The 26,073-nt window shown below is 41.6% G+C and overlaps 2 long non-coding RNA genes across 2 annotated transcripts in view; one reads left to right on the top strand and one right to left on the bottom strand.

Annotated features, from left to right (window-relative positions):
- Positions 1–2,195: 2,195 nt before the first annotated feature.
- LOC115168649 (uncharacterized) lies at positions 2,196–3,308 on the bottom strand. Its single transcript, XR_003870718.1, has 3 exons — positions 3,207–3,308; positions 2,683–2,781; positions 2,196–2,539 (listed from the first exon to the last, which is right to left on the bottom strand). It is a non-coding gene; the product is annotated as an uncharacterized LOC115168649 (long non-coding RNA).
- A 9,500-nt stretch (positions 3,309–12,808) lies between these two features.
- The window catches only part of LOC115168647 (uncharacterized), a 50,525-nt gene continuing 37,260 nt past the window's right edge, over positions 12,809–26,073 (top strand). Inside the window, exon 1 of the long non-coding RNA XR_003870717.1 lies at positions 12,809–13,091. This is a non-coding gene — a long non-coding RNA (uncharacterized LOC115168647). The remainder of the gene's footprint in view (positions 13,092–26,073) is intronic.

Here is a 26,073-nt window from a genome sequence, read left to right as displayed (position 1 = left end):
TTAAATTAATACATTTGTTTTGGTATTTATTCTGTTATACCGCTAGTCAGTTAAGCAAAAATCATGCTGATGTTTCACTAATAGGACAGCTATTTACTGTGGATCCAGTGAGGTAGGTGGTAGGAAGTGAAGGACAAGCCACCAAACAAGACAGACCTGTCAGACTCCACTCCTACATGGTCACAAAATGGAAAGGATGTCCCATTCTGATAAATACAGACAGTGACGTTTCATAAAACACCATGAGTGAGGCTTTACAAGACATTTATACCAGATTCAACTGTTTTCACCACGTGGTAAACATAAATAAACTGAAATAGAAAACGCAACATGCAACAATTTCTAATATTTTACTGAGTTACAGTTCATATAAAGGCAATCACTCAACTGAAATAAATTAATTTAGGTCCTAATCTATGGATTTCACATGACTGGGAATACAGATATGCACCAGTTGGACACAAATACCTTAAAAAGGGTTAGGGTGTGGATTATTAAACCAGTCAGTATCTGGTGTGACCACCATTTTCCTCATGCAGCGTGACATTACCTTCGCATTGAACTGATCAGACTGTTGATGGTGGCCTGTGGAATGTTGTCCTAATACTCTTCAATGGCTGTGTGAAGTTGCTGGATATTGGCGGGAACTGGAACACACTGTTGTACATGTTTGGGATGCTCTGAATCAACATGCTCAATGGGTGACATGTCTGGTGAGTACACAGGCCATGGAAGAACTGGGACATTTTCAGCTTCCAGGAAATGTGTACAGATCCTTGTGACATGGGGCTGTGCATTATCATGCTGAAACATGAGGTGATGACTGCAGATGAAAGGCACAACATGGCCTCAGGATCTCATCAGAGTATCTCTGTGCATTCAAATTGCCATAGATAAAATGTCATTGTGTTCATTGTCCGTAGCTTATACCTGCCCATACATACCATAACCCCACTGTCACCACGGGGCCCTCTGTTCACAACACTGACATCAGCAAACGACACCATACACGTGGTCTGCGGTTGGGAGGCCAGTTAAACGTACTGCAAAACACCAGTCTCAACGTCAACAGCGAAGAGGCGACTCCAGGATGCTGGCCTTCTAGGCAGAGTTGCAAAGAAAAAGCCATATCTCAGACTGGCCAATAAAAAATAAAGACTAAGATGGGCAAAAGAACACAGACACTGGACAGAGATATGTCTTTTTCTTTGCAACTCTGCCTAGAAGGTCAGCATCCCGGAGTCGCCTCTTCTCTGTTGACGTTGAGACTGGTGTTTTGCTGGTACTATTTAATGAAGCTGCCAGTTGAGGACTTGTGAGGCGTCTGTTTCTCAAACTAGACACTAATGTACTTGTCCTCTTGCTCAGTTGTGCACCGGGGCCTCCCACTCCTCTTTCTATTCTGGTTAGAGCCAGTTTGCGCTGTTCTGTGAAGGGAGTCGTACACAGCGTTGTACAGTCGCTCTGGATAAGAGCGTCTGCTAAATGACGTAAATGTAAATGATCTTCAGTTTCTTGGCAATTTCTCGCACGGAATAGCCTTCATTTCCCAGAACAAGAATAAACTGATGAGTTTCAGATGAAAGGTATTTATTTATGGTTATTTTGAGCCTATAATTGAACCCACAAATGCTGATGCTCCAGATACTGAACTAGTCTAAAGGCCAGTTTTATTGCTTCTTTAAATCAGAACAGTTTTCAGCTGTGCTAACATAATTGCGAAAGCGTTTTCTAATGATCAATTATCCTTTTAAAATGATAAACTTGGATTAGCTAACACAACGTGCCATTGGAACACAGGAGTGATGGTTGCTGATAATGGTTATCTGTACACCTATGTAGATATACACATTTTTTTAATCTGCCGTTTCCAGCTACAATAGTCATTTACAACATTAATGTCTAAACAAGGACATTTCCCCAAACTTTTGAACAGTAGTGTATGTAAACTAATTTGTGCACAAAATTTGAGAGAAATAAGGTTTTTGTGCATATGGAACATTTCTGGGATCTTTTATTTCAGCTCATGAAACATGGGACCAACACTTTCCATGTTGCAATTCTATTTTTGTTTGTATAGATGGTATGTGAGAGATGTGTGGGTAAATACAGTTATAGTAACAATCCACCTGGGGGCAGTGTTTTACCGTGCCATGCATTCTTTTCATTGGCATGAACAACACCAAATCAATGAATTAGTTACAAGAAAGGAATTTAATTGATATAAGAAGACAGACTCTGTTCCATGACCTAGTCTTCAGACAATCTCTCTGACCAGTTTCAAAGTGTATTTTTTTGGTAACTAGGCTCAATACCTAAAAAACAATCCTTTAATCATCTCTGACTCTGCACCTCAATCACAACACTCCCCTTTATGGGGCAGGACTTCCTGTCTACACTCCTCTGGGCAGCTGACTCAGTAGTCTGCCCTTAGGCCAGAGTGTTGGGGCAAGCTGCTCCATGAAGTCCTCTAGGCTTACCACGCGTGGTAGTGGGTCAGGGCCTCCAGCTGGAAGAACTCACTGTAGGGGACATGTACCTGTTAAAATGGGGACACAGCTGTGAGCTTGAGATTGAATCCTTCCTGCGTCTCATTTCTCCCAAAGTGTGCAAATCACTTCATAGATTTAAAAGGAAAGGACTGGTGAGATCAACATCAGGAAACGTGATTTCGAAACGTACATTTGAGCCCGGAGGCGCGTGGTGGCGGTACAGTCATTGTGCAACTCAGCGTTTTTGCCAAAGACCCCAGAGAGTCGTCGGCTTGGTTTCCAAATCGACCTGAGGAACAAAATTGGCAATGGCAATTAATTATTTGAATTGGCTAGGCTATAGTTACCCCAACTTAAACTCTGAAGTTAGCCGGTTTAATCATAATTTATATTTGTAAAATAAAAAGCTAGATAGCAATAAATACATGAATCTGCATGAATAAATAAAAGTTAAATAAACTTGACGGGGTAGGCCGTCAATAAGGATTTGTTCCTAACTGACTTGCCTCGTTAAATAAATACAACCATAACCTACACATCACCAGATACTTATTCAAGACACCGGAGTAGCAAACGTTAATGTTTACAAGGAAAGTTGATACAATTATTACCCATGCAAGGCAAATATAAAATGTAGCCATTGTCGGCAAACGTTAACTCTGTAGCAAACGTTAGACTCATTTGTAGCAATATTGCTGTAAGGAAATAACAAACCACAAAAAAAGTTGCAAGTGATTCAGTTTCGCCGCCATTGTGTTTCATTCTACATCCCAGAATGCATTGGATACTGAAAAAAGTTTAACCCCCGAGGTGCTGATCTCCTTGTTCAGCTGTATCACTGAAACTTAAATTGATGTGGAATTGGAAATTCATATGATCTTGGATGGTATATGGAATCTTTAGACACATGTGTCTTTTTACAGACTTTGGTAAAAAGGTTTGAAGAGATTATCTATCACAGGATTTGTATGTGTAAGGTAAAACCAACACAGACCCTTAGACTAGCAACACTTTGTTTGGGTGTGGCCTCAAACCACATTACATAAACTCTTAGAAAAAACGGTTCCAAAAGGATTCTTCAGCTGTCCCAATAGAAGAACCCTTTTTGGTTCCACGTAGAATCTTTTTGGGTTCCATGTAGAATCCTTTGTGGAAAGGGTTCTGCATGAACCCAAAAGGGTTCCATCTGGAACCAAAAAGGGTTCTTCAAAGGGTTCTCCTATGGGGACAGCTGAATAACCCTTCAGGTTCTAGATAGCACCCTTTTCTAAGAGTGTAGTGCTGTGTGTGTGTTAAAGAGAAAGAGTCTGCCTGTATATTTGTGCATTGTATGGGGCATTAAAAACCCTCCCTGTCAACACTGCTGTCAATGAAGACATATGGTCTAATTGGGAGATAATCTAATCTTGTTTTATAATTATTGTAATTTAGAAGACAGCAGAAGTTAATGAGGTGTCTTTAGCTTTAAATGTTATACTGAACAAACAATTTCAACTATTTTACTGAGTTACAGTTCATATAAAGAGATCAGTCAATTGAAATGAATAAATTAGGCCCTAATCTATGGATTTCATATGATTGGGCAGGGGTGCAGCCATGGGTGGGCCTAGGAGGGCATAGGCCCACCCACAGCCAATCAGAATGAGTTTTTCCCCACAAAAGGGCTTTATTACAGACAGAAATACTCATGTTTCATCAGCTGTCCGGGTGGCTGGTCTCAGATGATCCCGCAGGTGAAGAGGTCCTGGGCTGGCGTGGTTACACGTGGTCTGTGGTTGTGAGGCCGGCTGGATGTTCTGTCAGATTCTCTAAAACGATGTTGGACACTGCTTATGGTAGAGAAATGAACATTCAATGCTCTGGCAACAGCTCTGGCGGACATTCCTGCAGTCAGAATGCCAATTGCACGCTCCCTCAAAACTTGAGTCATCTGTGGCATTGTGTTGTGTGACAAAACTTCACATTTTAGAGTGGCATTTTATTGTCCCCAGCACAAGGTGCACCTGTGTACTGATCATGATGTTTAATCAGCTTCTTGATATGCCACACCAGTCAGGTGGATGGATTATCTTGGCGAAGGAGAAATGCTCACTAACAGGGATGTAAACAACATTTTAGAGAAATAAGGTTTTTGTGCTTATGGAACATTTCTGGGATCTTTTATTTCAGCTCATGAAACATGGGACCAACACTTTACATGTTGCGTTTTTATATTTTTGTTCAGTATAATAGACAGACTAACCGTGAGCAGTTGATATGTTCATGGGTGAAATCTCCCATCCCCCTTCTCCCGCAACCATGTGCAGATATGCGTGCTCATGCAGACAAAATACACACATATATGCAGGTACAGACTTTCCTCAAAATCCTTCTGCTGTTCTATATGTATGTGAACCTCTCTTACTCTGAATGTAGTTCACTCATAGAGGTCCATGACATGTATGTGACCGTGCAGAATACCAAATGAAATATGTGCTGTAATGAGCTCTGGTCAATTGCTACCAGGTTGTGGAACTTGATGGATTGGCTGTTCGTCCCATTACTTGAGAGGAAACTGCTCAAAGCCCACCCTTACAGGTTCAAATTCAGTCATCGCAATTCAAGGTATTTTCTCAGTCTCTCTTTCATGTGTTTGCTTCTGTCTCTTCGCTGCCTCTTTTCCTGTCTTTCTCTGCTCCACCCCCATCTCTTGAACACACACTGTTTTTCATTGTTAGAGATGACAGTGATGATAAGAATGCAGAGAGACACAACTCTCCACCCTGAGACCTCCTTCAGATGGATAACTGAAATAGATTAACAGACGACGGGCGGTGTATGATTGTTATTTATATTTATATCTCTGTCTCTTTTAGCCTCACTATTACTCTCTTTTAGCTTCATAATGAGAGATTTACAAATGCTAGGTATGGGAACTTTAAGGCACAGGAAAGGTTGCAGAGCACCGATAAGACAAAAACATTTCCATAATCTGCAAACCTCTGTGTATCTATTTGCATAACAAACTACATTTTATGTGGATGTCTTTCCATCCGTTTCTATGCTTACTATTGTCTTATCTACCCATCCCCCCTCCCTTTACATTGTCTCTATGAAGCTCCCTCTCTCTACCTTGTCTCTATGAAGCCCCGTTCTCTCTACATTGTCTCTATGAAGCCCCCTCTCTCTACCTTGTCTCTATGAAGCCCCATTCTCTCTACCTTGTCTCTATGAAGCTCCCTCTCTCTACCTTGTTTCTATGAAGCCCCGTTCTCTCTACCTTGTCTCTATAAAGCTCTCTCTCTACCTTGTCTCTATAAAGCTCTCTCTCTCTACCTTGTCTCTATGAAGCTCTCTCTCTCTACCTTGTCTCTATGAAGCCCCCTCTCTCTACCTTGTCTCTATAAAGCTCTCTCTCTACCTTGTCTCTATAAAGCTCCCTCTCTCTACCTTGTCTCTATAAAGCCCCCTCTCTCTACCTTGTCTCTATAAAGCTCTCTCTCTACCTTGTCTCTATAAAGCTCTCTCTCTCTACCTTGTCTCTATGAAGCCCCCTCTCTCTACCTTGTCTCTATGAAGCCCCCTCTCTCTACCTTGTCTCTATGAAGCCCCGTTCTCTCTTCCTTGTCTCTATGAAGCCCCCTCTCTCTACCTTGTCTCTATAAAGCCCCCTCTCTCTACCTTGTCTCTATAAAGCTCTCTCTACCTTGTCTCTATGAAGCCCCCTCCCTTTACATTGTCTCTATGAAGCCCCGTTCTATCTACCTTGTCTCTATGAAGCCCCCTCTCTCTACCTTGTCTCTATGAAGCCCCATTCTCTCTACCTTGTCTCTATGAAGCCCCGTTCTATCTACCTTGTCTCTATGAAGCCCCCTCTCTCTACCTTGTCTCTATGAAGCCCCGTTCTCTCTACCTTGTCTCTATGAAGCCCCCTCTCTCTACCTTGTCTCTATGAAGCCCCCTCTCTCTCCAACAGAGTCTTATCTCCTCCTGCCTATATGGAAGGGGTGGTTGACGTTTGACCTCTCCTCCTGTCGACTAGCAGTGATGTCACACTGTCCTTGCTTTACTAGTGCCTGTTGGTGTACACTCCCAGAGGACCAAAAAGGACAGCATATAGACTGAATACATTTTTAAAGCTATACTTGTGCTCAACACACAACACACTACATTGCTAGCATGGAAAGAGACTGAGCGAATAGGAAACCGGGTAGCTCAAAGGTATTTAAGAGAATCTTATTTCAGTGTTGTACTTTTACTGACATCAGGATTGGTTTCCCCTCTGGCAGCATGACAAGGTTATGATGTATTTCTGGTTTGACGGGCAATACTGGGTCCACCCTTCTGCCTTATCAACCTACTGCAGACTGCTGGTGTGGACTGTCTTATGATGATATCACACCTCATCAAAAGTACACAGCCACTACTGACCTCTCTCACGATACCTCCCTACCTAGGTCATTACCGAGCCCACTCAACAAATGTAGGGGTATGTTTTCATTGTGACTAACTATTACTTGTTACCATACTACCACTACGTTATTACATATTTATTCTGCGTTGTAATATAAAGTGTACACTTCCATATAAAGTAACATTCATTCAATCTAACATCAAAACAAGGTCTCAAAACCCTGTTTAACAGTCACTCCTAAAACAAGGTCTCAAAACCCTGTTTAACAGTCACTCCTAAAACAAGGTCTCAAAACCCTGTTTAACAGTCACTCCTAAAACAAGGTCTCAAAACCCTGTTTAACAGTCACTCCTTAAACAAGGTCTCAAACCCTGTTTAACAGTCACTCCTAAAACAAGGTCTCAAAACCCTGTTTAACAGTCACTCCTAAAACAAGGTCTCAAACCCTGTTTAACAGTCACTCCTAAAACAAGGTCTCAAACCCTGTTTAACAGTCACTCCTAAAACAAGGTCTCAAAACCCTGTTTAACAAGGTCTCAAAACCTGTTTAACAGTCACTTTTAAAACAAGGTCTCAAACCCTGTTTAACAGTCACTCCTAAAACAAGGTCTCAAAACCCTGTTTAACAGTCACTCCTAAAACAAGGTCTCAAAACCCTGTTTAACAGTCACTCCTAAAACAAGGTCTCAAACCCCTGTTTAACAGTCACTCCTAAAACAAGGTCTCAAAACCCTGTTAAACAGTTACTCCTAAAACAAGGTCTCAAACCCCTGTTTAACAGTCACTCCTAAAACAAGGTCTCAAAACCCTGTTAAACAGTTACTCCTAAAACAAGGTCTCAAACCCTGTTTAACAGTCACTCCTAAAACAAGGTCTCAAACCCTGTTTAACAGTCACTCCTAAAACAAGGTCTCAAACCCCTGTTAAACAGTCACTTCTAAGGAGATTTAGTAAGTTCTTTCGCCACCTCTCCTGACTGTAACCAAATATGTTTTGTGAAGAGACCTGCAGCTGAACTGCTATAATTTCATTTGTGTCTCCCTTAGTGGCTTTACAAAGTTTATGTGGCTCTGTTGTATTGGTTGGTGTTACTCAAAAGGGCTTGTCTGGTTGTGTGTGTGTGTGTGTGTGTGTGTGTGTGTGTGTGTGTGTGTGTGTGTGTGTGTGTGTGTGTGTGTGTGTGTGTGTGTGTGTTTGAAGTCTGAATCCATACACAAGTAAAGTTGCTAGTGTTCCACTGCTGCTAATTACAGCTTTAGCCTAACTTGTGTGTCTGTTGAATATTGTTAACACTGAATTAAAGTGATTTTTTTGGGACTGACACGTTCCCAATGTAATCCCAGCCAAGCGAGCCAACATGCTACTGTCCTGCTACTGAAAAACCATTGTCTAAACACCATTCTGGGAACCAGATACAGGTGATAGAGGAAGGGAGGGTTGGGAGAAAATGGTGAGGGGAAAGAAATAGCATCAAAATCTATTTATTTTGCTCTCTCTGAAAGTGTAACACAATGTCTTCATTCTTACTGTACATGACACAGTGTACATTATCTTACTGTACATGACCACAACCCTGATTACCGAACATTAGAATTCTACAAAAACAAAGCAATCAAACACATATGAATATGAGCTGGGGAAATACATTTCTTACATCCATTGAAGCATAAGCAGGGCTGGGAACACATTTATTCAATATGTGGGATAGAACAACCAGGGCAAATGGCAGATCCTTCTTGCAATATACATGGACAGAGATCCAAACACTTTCCCTCTCACGGTATCTTAACATCTCTGGCGCTGGCAGGCTGTGATGGCTCTTTTGGTGGTTATGCTATGCGTCTAAGCTGTTTATCGCCAGCCTCTGGTAAAATAAACCACCCATCTGTTTTAATACCAAACACATAAAAAAACGCTATACTAATTTCCCACCAATCGAGCACTCTGTGCCTAAACGAAGGGATGGCTGAGTATTACACTGGTGAGGAAATACACTCCAGATGGGAACAAATCGTCCCCTACTAATTGCCATTGTATTCATTGATGCCGCTTCGCCTGTTTTTCTGGCTTTTTATTCTGAGATGGCAAGGGGGCCTGGGAAGGGAACACCACCAGTTTGGGATGTGGGTGATGTTTAGAACGCGAGGAAGAGGTACATTGAGATAACACTAGAAACAGTTTGGGATTAGGCTGCTGCATGGCTACTGATCCCTATAGTTTGGGATTAGACTACTGCATGGCTACTGATCCTTATAGTTTGGGATTAGATTACTGCATGGCTACTGATCCTTATAGTTTGGGATTAGACTACTGCATGGCTACTGATCCTAATAGTTTGGGATTAGATTACCGCATGGCTTTTTATCCTTACAGTTTGGGATTAGACTACTGCATGGCATTTTATCCATAAACAGATCCATATGTTCCCAATGCCCCACAACTCTATTGGCTTTATATAGGCAGGTCCCTTTCTTGTCTCTTGTCATCATTGCATCTGAAAGCCCAAAATGCTGGCGTCCCAGACCCAAAATTTTATCAGAGTTAATTAGGTGTGTGGTATAGGCTGGGCTGAGACTGGGCTGAGACTGGGGAGTGCCTGCCCTGCTTTGAAACTCACTCTGCTCTTGTTGTTCATGGTGGTTTGTATGAGCAGTTTTGGGATGGAGAGAGTAGGGAAGAAGAGGAGCTAGCTACCACGGCAGGATCTATGTGGCGTTCCATAGGGTCATTTAAAATCGATCTACAACTCTAAATAACAGACCACCACTCAACAGTAATCAACCTGAATGTGGCCCAACCACACAGTAAGAAATAACCAGTCACATAATGAAAGCAGACAGGTTATGCTGGGAAATCGTTTCTCTCTTCCTCCTCTCCCCACACTCTCTCTCTCTCATTGTATTCTTATAGGGTACACTTTCTATTCGGGTATTTAGAGTCTTGAAGGGGAAAGTAGCACAAACATATTCACTAAGTAATGTGGGAACCTTTATGTAAAACAGCAGCAGCAGTGGATATATTAGTTTGATACACAGACAGACTTGTTTCTGTCTACACTCTCAGAAAAGAAGAAGATTGCTGTCTGGAACCACTTGTCCCTGTAGGAAAACCCCTGAACCCGTTTCGGGTCGGATAGAACCTGAGGTTCCAAATAGAACTCTTCTTCCTTTCTGAGAGTGTAATGTGTCTGTGATACTTACTCCTCACCCATCACCCACGTCAGTCTCTCAACATCTTCCTGTCAAAAGTTGTGCTGCGGGATAGATTTTTATTGTCCTCTTCTTTAACTACAGGTATCAGAATATATTAACTGTTGAATCACTTTACTGGGATATTAATATCCTATATTCATATGTTTATGTTACTGTAACATATGTTTAGCATAAAGCGATTTGTTTGTCACTATGGAATTTCTTATATTTATTTGAGAAGTTGAATTGTTTGAATTAGAAGAGTTTTGGAATAAAAAACCTCTCTTGGTGTGATTATTTTTACATTTTATATACCATTTCATTACTTTTTAAGGTTTAAAAGGCTAAAGGTAGGTTGTGAATTTCTTCATCCACACTGTAATCTCACTATAAACTCCTCCATAATATAACTACATTTTATGTTTGATTATTAAATCAAATTTAAATTGATAATAAAGGGACCTCTCAAATGAATAAAATATCAAAACATAACTGAAATTAAACAGATTTTATTATAGTTATTATGTTATGATCAAAGTTATTATGCCATTATGATTTTTCAGTTGAATCAATTCAGTGAATGACAGGGAATAAATACTTCCTGTATGGTACATCCCATGATTCCACGTTCCTGAAAACATTTATCTACAAATTGTATCCAAACAGTTGAACCTAGATCCAAACATTTTAGGGGTTAAGAATCCCAATATTTAATGGGAAACATGAACATCAAAGATATAAACAATAGTACTGCAAAGACTTTAATCACACAGTACAAAGAAAAAGATTCCCAACCACAGTACTTCTTTCTTAATCTCACGTAAAAAATAATAATACTAATGTAACTTTTGTACAAGACATACAGGAACAAATGACTGTAAAACGTCATTTCTATAAAGCCATTAGAAGGTGTGAAGATCGTGTTGAACAATTCACATTGTACTTGTTGAAAAATTATTTAGAATAGGCTATTAGTTGGGTTTGAGTTGGAAATAAGTATGAGCTATTTGTTGCAAAAATATTTTTCTATCGATAACTTCAAAAACTTCATCCAAATACATGTATATTTGCATAAATTATGAATTCGTTTAGGCTACTTCATAATGCTGTGTTTTTATCCAGATCTGCCACTAGTGTGGTTCATGGATACAAACTATACATTTTAGTTTTCAAAAGATCATAAATACGCAAAACTTAGTCAAAGTGATATAAAGTTGTTTGACATAGTTCTTCCGAACATTTCTACCAACTGCTAACGTATATTAACATTACCCTTCAACACATATCAACACTACCATTTCAACAACAAGTCTATTTCTCACAACAACCCCCGACTATTTGGTGTCCAACCACCAGATGTTTTTATCAGTCCAAATTATGAATAGTTATCTCGGTACTTTAATTTTGCCTTTGGACAAAACATTGCAATTTATGATCTTATTATCCATATTAGTGAACAGTGTTGTAACAGGTAGGCTAATATGGTTAGGAGGTATTTCCTTGGCTACCAACAAAAATGTGTTTTCCCCCACTCCATTGAACCAAAGGCTTATTGAAGACTTGCTCCCCCACCCCCTACTCTCTCTTATACACAAACACATCCATCCGCGGTTTGGAAGCGTATGGGGAGGGGGTTGGGGGTGATGAGGAAACGGGTTGATATGCCCTGGAAGTAATTCTTTCGCCCCAAAAGACAAGGTGAAATGAGACCACCAGAGCATCGCACGTGGGACCCGCACTACACATTCCAGAGCTGATGGCTTTTGAGTGAAGAGCTGAACTTCTCGCATTTCTGTGTGTGCTGTTATTTTTTGTAGCAGTGAATTTAAATCCCCTAAAATATGAAAAGTTGCTGGAGAATAATAGATGTTTTGACGTGTTCATATGTTTAACAAAAATATATATACATCATAATTTAGCTACTCAATTTAGTATAATGTTTGATGCTGTGCATGCACAGTTAATTAATGAGTTACTTATGAAATTACATAAGACGAGATTTCATACCATTTTAAACATTTTAATAAGCTTATTTTACCATTTTAAAACATCTATAGGCCACTTTAAATTATATTTCGAAGAGTTACTTATGAAATTACATGAATTATGAATAATTCCACACACTTTAAACTCTATATATATTTCGAAATGATTCGTTCAGTATTATAAAACTTAAACATAAACGAATAAACAGACCAATATGAATAAAGCAATGAGTGAGATGACTTGCAAAGCACAGAGGTAGACTTTTAGTTAGTCAAACACAGGCTACCTATAGGCCTATAAACTTTCCTCTCAATATAATCAATGTGTAATGGTTGATTAAGCAATATTGTCAAAATATTTCAGACTGGTGTTTTGACATAAAACATGTCTTTATTCAATACATATGCCTCAGTTATCATATTCACCACAAACAATGCCAAATCAATAGGCTATAATAACACTTATATCGAAAATAATATTAATATTCTTCAAATATCTAGGCCTGGTGATCAGAATAATATATAGACTATAATTATGATAAATGTGAAATTGTAATATAAATGCTTATTTACCTTGCTTTGTTTACCCATTTACTCATTATCACATTAAGTCTGTCTAAAGTTTAAATATCTCTGTTTGTTATGTACGCTGATAGGGTAGACTGCAGTTGAATCAATTATATTTTGCCATAACAGTTATTGGGGGGAAAAAACAGTCTTTTTAGCGACAGAAAGAGTAATCTGCATGTCCCTAGTAATAAAGTTTGCGAAAAGTGGCCTGACGTCACACTCCCACAATGCTCGCGCCCCTTAACTCTGCTGCAGCCTCAGAGCGAGACAGACATACTCAGGCCCAGAATATAGAAAAATTAGTGAAAAAATTGGAAAAAATAATAAAACAACAGATCGAGGGGAGAAAGACCGTGAAAGGTGGCGTGGGGTCTCCCACGGTAGGTTTGCCAATAATCGGTGATGGAATGTTACCGGGGTTCCATGAGAAATTGACTAATGCGGCGCTGGAAACTTTTTGGTGGGTAACTGCTGGTTTTTTTTGTAAGATCTCATAATGTGGCTGCACGTTCTGATGTGTGCATGTTTTGTTTAATAAGATTTAAGATTATTACAGCAACTTTCTTCAATGATAATCGATAGATTGATGTTCACGACATTTTAATTAACACCGATCTGTTGTAGTTGTTCTGCAATCGGACATGTTTTAATTTAGCTTATTTTGTGGAAGTATGTAAGCGTCGGGGTATTTAATTTTTAATTACCCGATCGTCTCTCCGCTCGAAGCTGTGTCGATAAATGTGTTACAAATGTAAATCATTGAGGTTGTAAACATTATGCATTGTGTCAATGATGGCTTTGGCAATGGTGATTGATGTTCGGTGCAAGTTTTCTGCGAATTGCAGAATTTTAAACAATTTCCGAATATTTATGATGGTGAGCATGCTACTGCAGAAGAGCGAGTGAGATAGAAGAGGGGACGTCCCTGTTGTATTTGAAAGAGTAAACAACTCAGAAAAAAAGTACCTACACATGTCACGTTCGATGTTTCCTTATTCATGGAAGGTGTTGCTTGATTTCTAGGCGCTCAAAAGGCGTCACATTATAGAAGTGAATAACTATTTGAGTGTTTTCCTTCGACTGTTCGTCCATGCTGTAATGGCTTGTGTCATTTGTTTTGTCGCTGATCGGATGTTTCTGGCGGATTGAGGGGCTATGTGACTTTTGTGTCTCTTGCCTTGTATGTTCCTTGTAAGAGCTAAATAATAGTCATTTGGAGGGGGGCAGGATCATGTTATGGACGCGGGGGCTCAGCTCAGCTCATTTCATACCACACCAATACACTTGTGATTGTTTTGTTGCTGTTCTGTTGTTGAACTTTGCTATTTCGTTTCAAACTGTTTTGTCAAACAACATTAGGCTCTAAGAAAAAACATATTCTGAGAAGCAACATGAGGTTATGTTGTCGGCAGAGGATGATTTCATTGATTAGTTTGAATATTTTAGACATTAGGCCTAATTTTTGTATTTGGAAGTGTTTTAGGTTACTTTCATGTTTTGATGTAGCCTACATTATACACGCAAACATAAGACTTCCTGTAATTATTATGTCAAGGATCAACATATTAGTCTAATATTACGTGCATTACATTGTAACAGCATAGAGAACGTTGTGTGCTGATAGATCTGCTGTATGAATAATTGTCATCAATTGGACCAACCCACGTTGCAAACATTGAGCAACATGTCAAACCTCCTGTGACCGAGTGCCTGTTGGAGGCTCCAGTTTACTTCTAGTAGTTCCAGTCATTTGACGTTACTAAACTAGTCGACTTTATTATTAAGCTGCTAACTGCTTATTGAATGTTCGACGACCTATACAGACTATGCGTTCCGTGTGAAAGTAAGACTAACTTACTTTAAAGTAAGACTAACTTACTTTAAAGTAAGCCTTTAGATACAGCGTTGCTTCATTTGGCAACATTGTATGCTAAATAAACAACATGCGTCCCTGACAAATGAAACAGCCTACTGTAGGCTACATTTATGGTTAGGTAGGCCAATGTCTAGCCCAGGCTTCCTAATAATCACCACCAAGCCTTCTCCTCGCCGTCATGGCAGGGCTGACACGAGCTCCCTCCTCCATCACGGCCTCACTTCCACTGCCTCGAGACACATAATACGGAAATGGAAGTGAGAACGTCACGAGACAATGCTTTTGTTATTGACAACAACAGTACAAGTGCAAGTTGAGACGTGTATGTAGTTTGTTATTTTTCCACATTATTTCTGTGTGAGTATACCCTCAAAAAAATATCGAATTCTTGACAGCAATACTTAGATCATACTAAAGTGAAATAACAACGCGTTAACATGATACACGTGTAGGCTACAAGGTCATATGGAATAAAGACATATATTGTGGCTATAGTCTACTTCTGCAAAAGTATATTTGTAACTCCACAACAGATGAACTAGGTTTTTTCCCCTCTCCTCAATAGTCAGTAGAACTGCTCAAAACAAACCATCGTGACTAAGACAATTTGAACAGAAATGTTTATGTAAACATTTCAAAGTTAACAGCTTTTAGAAGCATATGTTCTTTGTGGAAAATACCGTTTATGACTTACAAATAAGTTGGTAATATCATATTACACTTGACTTAATATATTGGTTGTTCCTCACCCTTGTTTATGTAGATAAAGATAACTACGTTTTCTTTAGCAGTAGGGACATTTTCATGGATAAACATTTTTGAAACACTATAGTCAAACATCTTCTTCTGATTACCTTACACATGAATTTATGTGGTTGGAAGGCAACAATCTACATGTTTGCCTTGGTGATCAAGAAATGTGTTTGTGTGTATGTGTGTGGTGGAGGGAGGGAGGTCTCCTCTCTTCCTCTAGAAATGTCCCACAATCCCCTTCACCTCTGTGGGTATGAGGCTGATTTCCATGAGAAAAGAGCATCATTTGGGTTAATGGGAAGGACAGCCCTCGGAGACGACACCCGGTAGTTAATAACCAGAGAAGAACAGGAACAGCTCTGATATTGTTCTTCGTATTTCTTCACCTTCTGGGGAGCTCGGAGGAGTGGCGAGGCCGCTGGGGAGTGTGGGTTCATGTGAGAATGGATGTTAGCATCAGGGCGGCAACAACATTGTTCTATCTGTTATTTCTCAACATGAGAAAAACAGTCAGATTGGGAGCCTGAGAACTGCTGCGGATCATGGGCAACAGTGGCAGTCTGTCTCTCAAAGTGTGTGTGCACGTGCGTGTCAACCAAGAAGGGAAAGATTATTTATTTGTGTTAGGCAATGTTTCACCCCCAGTAGCCGGGCTGACTTATAAACTCTGGGGTTGTTTTGGTCACTCCAACTGGAAAAGGATGAGGAAGGTGAGGGAGATAACATCAGAGCCATGTTCACAGGGCTAATATCACTCCCCAACAGATACTCGGTGAGAGCTACTGAACAGAGATAGATACCCATCTGTCTGGATCAAAACAGATAGCGATGGGCGACGTGATTCATCACACAAACAATTCTGTTGTGTTTATTTCATCAACGTAGTTATGGAATTTCATCTATTTCTAAGATTTAGTTAAGATGTGACATTTTTTTAATGTTTGGATATCACAGTTTTATTTTCCTAAAGCGTTTGTCACTCCCCTGATTTTTTGGTCAGCTTTGTTTCTGATTCCAAGCAGTTCCAATACCTGTTATTGTATCCTTTTAGTTATGGCTAAGATATTGCCTGTTATTTCATTTTCGTGAAGACAAGAGTTGGTGAAACATGAGAACGTTCTCAGAATGAATGCTGTTGCTGCCCTCAGGATATGATCCAGCCAGTTTTCCTTCAATTCTCAAAGAGGTTTTAGAACATTCTTTCATGGCATTGCTATGGCAGAGAGAAGAGTGATGCTGTCTGTCTGGATTAAAGACTGACAGGAAGCAGAACTCCTGTATGCGTATGAGAACACACGTGTATACAGGCACGACGCTCACATGCAAGCACACGCAAACTCATATGCGCGGACACACACACACACTCATATGTAAGCATGTGTTCTTACATACAAATGTCGGATCTTAATTTGAGCCAGTTTGCTACAGCAGGAAAATAATCCTGCAGCAACAGGATATAAGAATTATTATGTGAATTATAATTAATGGACATTCTTGTAGGGGTTGATACATTTTTCGTCAGGGCAAATCAAGACTAACATTATAAAGTGGAAATGACAAACTTTAGAAGTATTTTTTAACCTGGAATACACTACAAGTTTGTATTTCCTGCTGTGCAGTAAAATTCTCAGCAACAAAAGAGTGATCAAATTAAGATCCTACATCTGTACACTCATAAACATATGACACACTCGGCCACACACATTTACTCACATACAGTACGTGCAGAGTTGTAGACGTTTCTTTGGGCCGTTGCACATTCTGATGGCCCTTGCAGTGTGCATGTCTGAAATAGTAAGAGGACGCTACATGCTTGAACCACATACTGCCACTTTTCCTTGTGGAACTTTTTCTGGGAAGAGCGGGGCAGCTGTGGCTTTTCAGGACCTAGTTCCATCCATCACAAAGCACCCATGGTTTACACACACTTTACACCCCTCCTTTTCCTCTGTCTCTCTCCCTCCGTCCTCCTCCATCTATCATAAAGCACCCATGGTTTACACACCCTTACACCCCTCCTTTTCCTCTGTCTCTCTCCCTCTCTCTGTCCTCCTCCATCCATCTCATCCAAAGACTGGGGCTTACACCCCTCCTTTTCTTCTGTCTCTCTCCCTCTCTCTGTCCTCCTCCATCCATCTCATCCAAAGACTGGGGCTTACACGTCTCCTTTCCCTCTGTCTCTCTCCCTCTCTCTGTCCTCCTCCATCCATCTCATCCAAAGACTGGGGCTTACACCCCTCCTTTCCCTCTGTCTCTCTCCCTCTCTCTGTCCTCCTCCATCCATCTCATCCAAAGACTGGGGCTTACACCCCTCCTTTCCCTCTGTCTCTCTCCCTCTCTCTGTCCTCCTCCATCCATCTCATCCAAAGACTGGGGCTTACACCCCTCCTTTCCCTCTGTCTCTCTCCCTCTCTCTGTCCTCCTCCATCCATCTCATCCAAAGACTGGGGCTTACCCCCCTCCTTTCCCTCTGTCTCTCTCCCTCTCTCTGTCCTCCTCCATCCATCTCATCCAAAGACTGGGGCTTACACCCCTCAGGGCCACTTCCTCCATGGTGTCTACTCTAGATTTATTGCCTGGCTTTTCTCTCTGCAGTAAACACATTGTTGGTTTTAGGGGCTTCGCTGTAAGTCCATTGTTTGAATAAGAGTTTAAACCCCAAAACACACTGGAATGTCTCAAGGTTCTTTCCAAACATAATGATGATGAGATCAGTTCATTTACAACTTGTATCTGAGGTTCCAAGTTGGTAATTGATTAAGCTGATGTACAGGAGAAAAAAAGACTGGATGAATATATATATATATATATATATATATATATATATATATATATATATATATATATTATACAGTTCCAGTCAAAAGTTTGGACAAACCTGCTCATTCAAGGGTTTTTCTTTATTTTTACTATTTTCTACATTGTAGAATAATAGTGAAGACACCAAAACTATGAAATAACACATATGAAATCATGTAGTAACCAAAACAGTGTTAAACAAATCAAAACATATTTGATATACTTCAAAGTAGCCACCCTTTGCCTTGATGACAACTTTGCACACTCTTGACATTCTCTCAACCAGCTTCACCTGGAATGCTTTTCCAACTGTCTTGAAGGAGTCCCACATATGCTGAGCACTTGTAGTTAAGTGTGCCTTGACAGTGTCACCAGCAAAGCACCATCACACCTCCATGCTTCATGGTGTGAACCATCCGTTCAACTACTCTGCGTCTCACAAGGACATGGCAGTTGGAACCAAAAATCGAAAATTTGGACTCATCAGACCAAGGACAGATTTCCACCCGTCTAATGTCCATTGCTCATGTTTCTTGGCCCAAGCAAGTCTCTTCTTATTATTGGTGTCCTTTAGTAGGGGTTTCTTTGCAGCAATTCGACCATGAAGTCCTGATTCACACAGTCTCCTCTGAACAGTTGATGTTGAGATGTGTCTGTTACTTGAACTCTGTGAAGCATTTATTTGGGCTGCAATCTGAGGTGCAGTTAACTCAAATTAACTTATCCTCTGCAGCAGAGGTAACTCTGGGTCTTCCTTTCCTGTGGCGGTCCTCATGAGAGCCAGTTTCATCATAGCGCTTGATCGTTTTTGTGACTGTGCTTGAAGTAACGTTAAAAGTTCTTGAAATTTTCCGCATTGACTGACCTTCATGTCTTAAAGTAATGATGGACTGTCAATTCTCTTTGCTTATTTGAGCTGTTCTTGCCATAATATGTACTTGGTCTTTTACCAAATAGGACTATCTTCTGTATACCACCCCTACCTTTTCACAACACAACTGATTGGCTCAAACGCATTAAGATGGAAAGAAATTCCACAAATTAAATTTTAACAAGGCACACCTGTTAATTGAAATGCATTTCAGTATTCAAGCTGGTTGAGAGAATGCCAAGAGTGTGCAAAGCTGTCATCAAGGCACAGGGTGGCTACTTTGAAGAATCTCAAATATAAAATATATTTCGATTTGTTTAACACTTTTTTGGTTACTACATGATTCCATATGTGTTATTTCATAGTTTTGATGTCTTCACTATTGTTCTACAATGTATAAAATAATACAAATAAAAAAAAATTTGAATGAGTAGGTGTGTCCAAACTTTTGACTTGTACTGTATATATAAATAGATAGACATTAGGACTGAGCCCATTTAGCCTTCCCTGTGGCTCAGTTGGTAGAGCATGGTGTGTGCAATGCCAGGGTTGTGGGTTTGATTCCCACGGGGGGCCAGTACAAAAAAAAATGCATTAAATAAAAATGGAATGTATGTATTCACTACTGTAAGTTGCTCTCGATAAGAGTGTCTGCTAAATGACTAAAAATAATAAAAATAAATGTAGTTGACTGGTCCATTGTTTGGTTGATAGGCTTGATGCCTGTTTCAGTGGACTAATCCATTGTGGAGGACTGTCTCAGTGGACTAATCCATTGTGGAGGCCTGTCTCAGTGGACTAATCCATTGTGGAGGACTGTCTCAGTGGACTAATCCATTGTGGAGGCCTGTCTCAGTGGACTAATCCATTGTGGAGGACTGTCTCAGTGGACTAATCCATTGTGGAGGACTGTCTCAGTGGACTAATCCATTGTGGAGGCCTGTCTCTGTGGACTAATCCATTGCGGAGGTCGCGGGGATGGCACACCAGTATCACTAGTTGTACATTTATCGTTAATTCCCATAATTCCTTATCTACAATGTTTGTTTGGTTACTGTAAATACTGTTAATGCATTCAATATGTTATTATTCTAGTCTTTTACGGTTCACATCGTAGGACTGGACACGTTGTTTGAAGAGTGTACAACCTAGGCTACACTTGTGAGAAACAAGTTTTGGTTTGTTTCATTCCATTTACGAGTTGTCAATTTATTCATTTTGCTTTGTTTTGGAGGGCTCCAAACGCTACCTGGCCTGCACACAAATGTAGGCTTATAAATGTGCCCATGTGGGGACCTGATAGTATTTTATAAATGTGCCCATGTGGGGACCTGATAGTATTTTCCGGTGGAAAAGTCATAAAATAGGCCTACCTGAATACTTCTTATCCCTTGCACAAATGGACTATAGCTGTGTCTGTCTGAAGCTCACTGGGGCAGGAAACTGAGGGTCCAAAATGTTTTATACAATGTTGCAAGGGTAACCTTTATTTAACTAGGCAAGTCAGTTAAGAACAAATTATTATTTACAATGACGGCCTACAGCGGCCTAACCCGGACAACGCTGGGCCAATTGTGCGCCGCCCTATGGGACTCCCAATCACGGCTGGTTGTGATACAGCCTGGATTCAAACCAGAGTGTCTGTAGTGACGCCTCTAATGCTGAGATGCAGTGCCTTTTACTGCTGCGCCACTCGTGAGCCCATACTTGTGCTGGACCAAATGGGTATTATATACAATGTTTCAAGTTCCTTGCAGACAGGCCATGCATAGCCAAAGTGATTTATTTTTATCAGGATATTTTCTAACTGTAGGCTGCAATTTTTAAAATTGTTGGCTTTATGTAGGCTATTCTTACAATGGCAATAGAAGTTACTTTTAGATTTGTATAATTTTCATTTAGATAGAATTTTGAATCACATGACAATGATTTTGAGATAGGAAGAAATCTGTTCCACGAAAAGGTGCATATGAAAATCATAACCGGCACGCAGTTCGGTAGAAATAGTAAGATACATTGGCACTCCGAATGGAAAAGGTTGCTGACCCCTGGTGTAGCCTATTACCGGCAACTTCAGGAGCGTAACGGCAGAATCTGCGAAAGCCAGCAGCAGTTCGGGAACAGGCTTATTTCTTCTGATTAGGATATCTTGATCTCTGGCTCCCGCTTTAGTCATTTGTGTGTCATAATTATTTAATCACAGTGTATTTAAAGTATAAGATAAACTCTGTACATATAGTTGATTTGATTAAAACACATAGGGTGTGTCTATATGTGGAAAAATACACGTTTAAAAATGTCGACCAGTCAATTGGTCGAAAGAACAGACTCTTGGTCGACCAACATGTTTTTTAGTCGGGGACAGCCCTAATAGACATGTCAGAGTATCTATCAGAAATGTTTTTGCCCTGAAGTCAAATGTATTGATTCTGTTGTTTAGTACTGCTGTGATTTCCATGGCAACCACTCAGACAATAACCAAGTCAGAGGTAAGAGCCTAAGAGCCAGGTTGAATTGCACACGCCAATGTTTATGCAATATCTTTGTTTACGAACTACTGCCTGCGGGCACGCTCACACTCTGAAAACGGATACCTGTGAGGTGAACCTACCTGGCCGTTGTATAATGTTTTACAGCACACAAAGGGATTCGGTGATTTAATATGACCGCGGGGAATAGATTTAGTGTGTAAGAACTACAAAGCAGGTTCAATTGTATTGAGCCCTAACCAGGACCCTCACTCTGGAGGGTAGACTGGATCCTGAGCTTCACTATGCAAAACCTATTATTCTCTATGATCCTTTCCAAAGACGCTACGTTTAGCTAAGTAGCAGGAGAACATGTAGGTTTGCATTAAAGGCGTTTTGAAATAATAAAACGTTAGTCAACTGCCTGACTAAGGAGGGAGTTATTTGTCTTACCCTTGTAATACGTTAAATATGCTGCAGTTCAGTTACGCTGTTTTATGAGTCAGTGAATCAGAGGAAACCTGAAGGGAGGAGCCAACGAGTGGAGCGGCAGTAGTGAGAGTAAGTCCTGAGTCACACTCAGAGCAGAGTACTGTCAGACATCGGGTCTGTTGACACATTCACCCCCCCCTTTCCCCTTCCTCTCAAGTGATTTTTAATAACCCCTCTACAACCCCGCCCTGCTCAACAATCCCAAAGGCAAAAAATTATTAGTATGCCAATGAATACGTTAAACTCTCTTCTCAGACAAAAGAGCAGAAAACTCCCTAATTAGAAAGGTATAGAAAAACATAGAGTTTTGAAAACGGCTCTCCCTAATTAGAAAGGTATAGAAAAACATAGAGTTTTGAAAACGGCTCTCCCTAATTAGAAAGGTATAGAAAAACATAGAGTTTTGGAGATGAAGTTTAGACCGTGTGAAAATATACCTTATTATTTGGTAACTTTCAAAACTCACAAAAATTTGGCCATAAAGTTTGAGGAAGAGGAACAGCGAAGGAAAAGATGCATACATTAAGATGAGGGATTAAGAACATTGTCTGAACGTTTGATTGATAAAAATGGAGAGAACTTTATTGAGACATCAGAGTGTATGGGAGGGGAAGGTCCATCAGGTATCGCAGCTTTGCTCTGTTCATTCAAGCCCACGTTTCAGTACATTCAGTTTCTGATCTAAGTCTGTCTGAACATGTCTTAATTCTGAACTGCTATAAATTCACTTACTGAATGAGCCTACATTAATGAGTGGTTCATAGTTACAACAGTTGTTCTATACCTGAGAGAGAAAGGAAATAAGTGCCGCGTACAGTGAAGCCACTAACAGCCTACCTCTCTTTTGGACTAGGCTTCCTAATTGGCTGCTCTCATCCTTTTATTTTTTTCTCTTTCTCTTCTCTATTCATCTCTCCTTTGTCAACTTCCTCTGATCTCATCCCACTATTCTCATCCTCTCTCTCCTACCAATAGTGTTGCTCCTCCTATCGCAGTGCTAGCTGTGCCACTAGAGATTCTGGGTTCAAGTCCAGGCTCTGTCGCAGCCGGCCGCGACCTGGAGACCCATGGGGGGGGCACATAATTGGCCCAGCGTCGTTCGGGTTAGGGGAGGGTTTGGCCGGCAGGGATGTCCTTGTCCCATCGCGCACTAGCGACTCCTGTGGTGGGCCGGGCACAGTGCACGCTGACACGGTCACCAATATTGGTGCGGCTGGCTTCCGGGTTAAGTGGGCATTGTTTCAAGAAGCAGTGTGGCTTGGTTGGGTTGTGTTTCAGAGGACGCATGGCTCTCGACCTTCGCCTCTCCCGAGTCCGTACTGGAGTTGCAGCGACGAGACAAGACTGTAACTACCAATTGGATACTACGAAATTGGGGAGAAAAAGGGGTAAAAGTAACAAAGAAATAGTTGCTCCTCCTCCTCCTCATCTATCCTCTCTCTCCTACCAGTGTTGCTCCTCCTCCTCATCTATCCTCTCTCTCCTACCAGTGTTGCTCCTCCTCCTCATCTATCCTCTCTCTCCTACCAGTGTTGCTCCTCCTCCTCATCTATCCTCTCTCTCCTACCAGTGTTGCTCCTCCTCCTCCTCTGTCCTCTCTCTCCTACCAGTAGTGTTGCTCCTCCTCATCATCTATCTTCTCTCTCCTACTGGTAGTGTTGCTCCTCCTCCTCATCTATCCTCTCTCTCCTACTGGTAGTGTTGCTCCTCCTCTCCTCTCTTCCTTTCCTCTCTCTCCTCCTCTCCTCTCCACCTGTCCTCTCTCTCTTCCTGTCCTCTCTTTCCTCCTCTCCTCCCCACCTGTCCTCTCTCTCTTCCTGTCCTCTCTCCTCCTCTCCTCTCCACCTGTCCTCTCCTCTCCACCTGTCCTCTCTTTCACCTGTCCTCTCTCTCTTCCTTTCCTCTCTCTCCTTCTCTCCTCTCCACCTGTCCCCTCTCTCTTCCTGTCCTCTCTCTCCTCCTCTCCTCTCCACCTGTCCCCTCTCTCTTCCTGTCCTCTCTCTCCTCCTCTCCTCTCCACCTGTCCCCTCTCTCTTCCTGTCCTCTCTCTCCTCATCTCCTCCCCACCTGTCCCCTCTCTCTTCCTGTCCTCTCTCTCCTCCTCTCCTCTCCACCTGTCCCCTCTCTCTTCCTGTCCTCTCTCTCCTCCTCTCCTCTCCACCTGTCCCCTCTCTCTTCCTGTCCTCTCTCTCCTCCTCTCCTCTCCTCCTGTCCCCTCTCTCTTCCTGTCCTCTCTCTCCTCCTCTCCTCTCCACCTGTCCCCTCTCTCTTCCTGTCCTCTCTTACCTGTCCTCTCTCTCTTCCTGTCCTCTCTCCTCCTCTCCTCTCTACCTGTCCTCTCTCCTTACCTGTCCTCTCTCTCCTTACCTGTCCCCTCTCTCTTCCTGTCCTCTCCACCTTTCCTCTCTCTCTTCCTGTCCTCTCTCCTCCTCTCCTCCCTACCTGTCCTCTCTCTCTACCTGTCCTCTCTCTCTTCCTGTCCTCTCTCTCCTCCTCTTCACCTGTCCTCTCTCTCTTCCTGTCCTCTCTCCTCCTCTCCTCACCACCTGTCCTCTCTCATCACCTGTCCTCTCTCTCTACCTGTCCTCTCTCTCTGCCTGTCCTCTCTCTCCTCCTCTCCTCAGTCTGTTCATCCCATCTTGTCGTCCTGCTGGTACATCCTCTTTCATCCCTCCTCCTTCTCCTTACCATTTTCTTCTTTCCTTCTCTTCCCCCTCTCTCCTCAATTCTTCATTCCTTCTCTTCCCCCTCTCTCCTCAATTCTTCTTTCCTTCTCTTCCCCCTCTCTCCTCAATTCTTCTTTCCTTCTCTTCTCCCTCTCTCCTCAATTCTTCATTCCTTCTCTTCTCCCTCTCTCCTCAATTCTTCATTCCTTCTCTTCTCCCTCTCTCCTCAATTCTTCATTCCTTCTCTTCTCCCTCTCTCCTCAATTCTTCATTCCTTCTCTTCTCCCTCTCTCCTCAATTCTTCATTCCTTCTCTTCTCCCTCTCTCCTCAATTCTTCTTTCCTTCTCTTCTCCCTCTCTCCTCTCTCCTCAATTCTTCATTTCTTCTCTTCTCCCTCTCTCCTCAATTCTTCATTTCTTCTCTTCTCCTCCCTCTTCAAGTGCTTCGCTTCCCCCTCTCTCCTCAATTTCGGATTCCCTCCCTCTCTCTTATCTTAATACTGCAATACTACCCCATTGACATACGTACCGTACACTTCATGAACACACACGTGGTTGACTGCATGTTGTACCGCCCAGATGCACATACCTCCCCTCTCTTTTTCTCCCTCTCATATCTCTCGCTCTCTCCCTCTCACATTTCTTTCTCGCTCTCGCTCTCTCTCCCTCTCCTCAAAGTCTTGGACAACAACAACATAAAAAAATGTAAGTGGAGTGACAACTGTGAGTCCTTTTCTGTGTCCCCTCCAGGGTCAGTGTGAAGTTTTCAGTTTGATTGAAGGTCCCTTTTCTCTGGTGTCTGGTGTGAAAGCTGTCCTAATTGAATGATAAAGTGCCCTGAGATGGAGTCCGGTGAATAGACAACAATGGCCAGCCTGTGTGTGGTAGAGGGATTTTGGTTCACATCCAGCCTTTGCCTCTCTACTCCGAGAGAGGGCCTATTATACAGCTCTCTGCTGGACTAGGTCACGTGACTGCCTCTCTCTCCCCTCCCCCCTCCGTACTGTGCCCTCCCTTCCCCAGTGTGAGCTGACCAATCACGGGCCAGTGTGTCCTCTTCACACTGGCCATGTTGGTTGAATGGCCTCATTTTGCCAGCGAGTGACTTTCTGTACATATCTCTGTTCTCTCTACCTCAGCTGCCTGCTGGACACCACAGTGACAGGAGGGAAAGAGATCCGTATTCAGACATGTTCAGCTCATAGAGATACAACCACCAGAGAGGTTCTGCAAAACTCACCAGCTACAAATACCCTAAATTCATATTGTACACTTTTGTCTTTATCTACACTTTTAGCAACAAAATAAAGGTGCTATCTAGAACCTAAAACGGTTCTTCGGCTGTCCCCGTAGGAGAACCCTTTGAGGAAACATTTTTGGTTTCAGGTAGAACCCCATTAGGTTTCATGTAGAACCCTTTCCCCAGAGGGTTCTACATACATTTACATTACATTTTAGTCATTTAGCAGACGCTCTTATCCAGAGCGACTTACAGTAATGAATGCATACATTTCAAA

This window comes from Salmo trutta, chromosome 30, assembly GCF_901001165.1.
Source record: "Salmo trutta chromosome 30, fSalTru1.1, whole genome shotgun sequence".
Classification (NCBI taxonomy): Eukaryota; Metazoa; Chordata; class Actinopteri; order Salmoniformes; family Salmonidae; genus Salmo; species Salmo trutta.
This window is presented reverse-complemented; position numbering and strand designations above follow the sequence as displayed.